This window comes from Pristiophorus japonicus, unplaced genomic scaffold (assembly GCF_044704955.1).
Source record: "Pristiophorus japonicus isolate sPriJap1 unplaced genomic scaffold, sPriJap1.hap1 HAP1_SCAFFOLD_47, whole genome shotgun sequence".
NCBI lineage: Eukaryota > Metazoa > Chordata > Chondrichthyes > Pristiophoridae > Pristiophorus > Pristiophorus japonicus.
The window spans coordinates 3,601,181-3,605,521 of NW_027254374.1; positions in this window are offsets into that span (position 1 = coordinate 3,601,181).

The following is a 4,341-nucleotide window of genomic DNA, read 5'->3' on the forward strand; positions in this document are numbered from 1 at the left end:
GTGTAACAAAATTTGCAGATGACACAAAGATTAGTGGGAAAGCGTGTTGTGTAGAGGACTCAGAGAGGCTGCAAAGAGATTTAGATAGGTTAAGCGAACGGGCTGAGATTAGGCATATGGTATACAATGTCAGAAAATGTGAGGTCATCCACCTTGAAAAAAAAACAGTAAAATGGAATATTATTTGAATGTGAGAAATTACAGCATGCTGCCATGCAGAGGGACCGGGGGGTCGTTGTGCATGCATCCCAAAAAGCTAGTTTGCAGATGCAGCAGGTAATCAGGAAGGCGAATGGAATGTTGGCCTTCATTGCGAGAGAGATGGAGTAAAAAGCAGGGAGGTGCTGCTGCAACTGTAGAGGGTATTGGTGAGGCCGCATCTGAAGTACTGCGTACAGTTTTGGTCACCTCACTTAAGGAAGGATATACTCGCTTTGGAGCGGGTACAGAGCCGATTCACCAGGCTGATTCCGGAGATGAGGGGGTTACCTTATGATGATAGATTGAGTAGACTGGGTCTTTACTCGTTGGAGTTCAGAAGGATGAGGGGTGATCTTACAGAAACAATTAAAATACTGAATCAGTTCGACAAGATAGACTCAGAGAGGTTGTTTCCACTGGTCGGGGAGACTGGAACTAGGGACCACTGCCTCAAAATACAGGGGAGCCAATTTAAAACCGAGTTGAGAAGGAATTTCTTCACCCAGAGGGTTGTGAATTTGTGGAATTTTCTGCCCAAGGAAACAGTTGAGCCTAGCTCATTGAATGTTTTCAAATCTCAGATAGATAGATTTTTAACCAATAAGGGAATTAAGGGTTATGGGTAGCAGGCGGGTAAGTGGAACTGAGTCCAAGGCCAGATCTGCCAAGGTCTTGTTGAATGGTGTAGCAAGCTCGAGGAGCTAGATGGCTTACTCTTGTTCCCAATTGTTATGTTCATATGTTCTTATCCCAATTAACAACTCTCGGTCCTTAACCCTGCATGTTACGGCACGTTCAGTGCGCATCGAACCATTTCTTAAAATTGGTGAAGCATTCTGCACCACCACTCTACGAGACAGTGAGTTCCAGATATGTTCAAGCCTCTGCGTAAAGAAGCCCCACTAAAATCCCATCACCACATTAAATCTATAACCCTTCATAATAGACCTCTCCACCTATGGAAATAGGCGTTATTACCCGTTATGTACACGTCCCTCTATATTGTGTATACATCAATGAGGTATCCCGTCAAACTTCTCTGTTCCAATGAGAACAAAGCGAGCCTATCCAATCTGTCCTCAAAACTAATTTTCTGCATTCCAGGCAGCATCCTAGTAAATCTCCTCTGCACACTCACGAGTGCAATCACATCTTTCCTGCGATGCAGCGAACAGAACTGCAGGGCTGGTTGGAGAATGGAGATAGAGAAGTCTGGTTTTTGGGGCATCGCGGGGAGAGCCTGGTTGGTTTTTGCGGGGCCGTGTGTGGAGCGAGCCTGGTTGTTGGAGGCGGGGTAGGAAGTTAGCGCCTGGTTGTTGCAGTCCGTGGGAGACATAGCTTGGTTGCAGCGGGGACGTGGTAGAGAGCCTGGTTGTTCTTTAAGGTTGAACCCTGTTCGTGGGTGGGAGCCTGGTTGTTGTTGCGGGGGCGGTGGGCGGATATCGACGCTCGTTGCTTGGGGTGATGATTGGAGAGAAAGCCTGGCTGTTGGGTGCGTGCGAGAGAGCCTGGATCAAAGTGGCGGCGGGAAATTAGTCAGAAACTGGATGTTGCGTGGGAAGGGCCTGGTTGTTCGGACAGGTGGAGGAGAGAGCCTTATTCTTGCGGGGGAGCGAGTGTGGAGAGAGAGCCTGGTTGTTGAGCGGGATGGAGAGAGGGCCGGGTTGGTGGGCGTGTGAGAGATAACCTGTATTTGGGGGGGAGGCGGAGCAGATTGAACCTTGATGTTCTCGTATGACAGAGCCTTGTTGTCGGGGTGGTGGGGCAGTTGAAGGAGATGGAGCCCTGTTGGGGGGATGAGAGAGTGAAACTGTTTTCTGGTGGATGAGAGAGAGAGCATCGTTGTTGAATGTGTGGTGAGAGACTGGTTGTTGATGGGGGAGAGCCTCTTTGTTGGGAGGGAGAGGGAGAACGAGTCTTGTTGTTGGGGGACAGTGGGGGAGAGAGAGATCCTGGTTGTGGGGCGGGGAGAGAAAAAGTGGGACAAGTGGGCAGCGGCAATTACAGAGGAATATCCCTGTTATCAGCCACTAAAGTGCATCGCTAAAATCCTCCTCAACCGCTTTCTCCCTCTGGCTGTGGAGCTCCTCCCGGAGCGGATTGCGTCTACTGTTGGGTAAAACAAACATGATCTTTACAGCATGACAACTGCAAGATAAATTCAGTGATCAGCACCAACTCTTGTACATGTTTTTTTTTTGATGTTGCAAAGGCATTTGACACTCTTAACCACAAGGGACTATGGACCGCCCTTTTCCGTTTCGGCTGCCCCGAAAAGTTTCTCACCATCCTCTGCGTATTCCACGACGACATGCTTGCCGTGATTCTAACCAAGGGATCCACCACAGCCACAATCCATATCCGGAACGGGGTCAAGCAGGGCTGCGTCATCGCGCCAACCCTCTTCTTGATCTTAATCGCTGCAGTTTTCCTCCCCTCACTCAACAAGCTCCCTTCTGGAATGGAAGAAACCTATATCACCAGTGGGAACCTGTTCAACATTCGTCGCTTGCAGGCCAGATTCAAGACTGTTCAACATTCTCTGTTGGCGAGTTACCATCAGTGCACCAAGCTTGTGTCTTCGCACGTTAAGAGGCTGAACTCCATGTCATACTCAACAAATTAACCGAGGCATATGAAAGCTTGGGCCTTGCTAAATCCCCAGGGCCTGATGGACTGCATCCCAGAGTACTTAAGGAGGTGGACTTGGAAATAGCGGATGCATTGACAGTCATTTTCCAACATTCCATTGACTCTGGATCAGTTCCTATCGAGTGGAGGGTAGCCAATGTAACCCCACTTTTTAAAAAAGGACGGAGAGAGAAAGCAGGGAATTATAGACCGGTCATCCTGACCTCAGTAGTGGGTAAAATGATGGAATCAATTTTTAAGGATGTCATAGCAGAGCATTTGGAAAATGGTGACATGATAGGTCCAAGTCAGCATGGATTTGTGAAAGGGAGATCATGCTTGACAAATCTTCTGGAATTTTTTGAGGATGTTTCCAATAAAGTGGACAAAGGAGTACCAGTTGATGTGGTATATTTGGTCTTTCAGAAGGCTTTCGATAAGGTCCCACACAGGAGATTAATGTGCAAAGTTAAAGCACATGGGATTGGGGGTAGTGTGCTGACGTGGATTTAGAACTGGTTGTCAGACAGGAAGCAAAGAGTAGGAGTAAATGGGTACTTTTCGGAATGGCAGGCAGTGACTAGTGGGATACCGCAGGGTTCTGTGCTGGGGCCCCATCTGTTTACATTGTACATTAATAATTTAGACGAGGGGATTAAATGTAGTAACTCCAAATTTGCGGATGACACTAAGTTGGGTGGCAGTGTGAGCTGCGAGGAGGATGCTATGAGGCTACAGAGTGACTTGGATAGGTTAGGTGAGTGGTCAAATGCGTGGCAGATGAAGTATAATGTGGATAAATGTGAGGTTATCCACTTTGGTGGTAAAAACAGAGAGACAGACTATTATCTGAATGGTGACAGATTAGGAAAAGGGAAGGTGCAACGAGACCTGGGTGTCATGGTACATCAGTCATTGAAGGTTGGCATGCAGGTACAGCAGGCGGTTAAGAAAGCAAATGGCATGTTGGCCTTCATAGCGAGGGGATTTGAGTACAGGGGCAGGGAGGTGTTGCTACAGTTGTACAGGGCTTTGGTGAGGCCACACCTGGAGTATTGTGTACAGTTTTGGTCTCCTAACTTGAGGAAGGACATACTTGCTATTGAGGGAGTGCAGCGAAGATTCACCAGACTGATTCCCGGGATGGTGGGACTGACCTATCAAGAAATACTGGATCAACTGGGCTTGTATTCACTGGAGTTCAGAAGAGTGAGAGGGGACCTCATATAAACGTTTAAAATTCTGACGGGTTTGGACAGGTTGGATGCAGGAAGAATGTTCCCAATGTTGGGGAAGTCCAGAACCAGGGGTCACAGTCTAAGGATAAGGGGTAAGCCATTAAGACCGAGATAAAAGAGAAACTTCTTCACCCAGAGAGTGGTGAACCTGTGGAATTCTCTACCACAGGAAGTAGTTGAGGCCAATTCACTAAATATATTCAAAAGTGAGTTAGATGAAGTCCTTACTACTCGGGGGATCAAGGGGTATGGCGTGAAAGCAGGAAGTGGG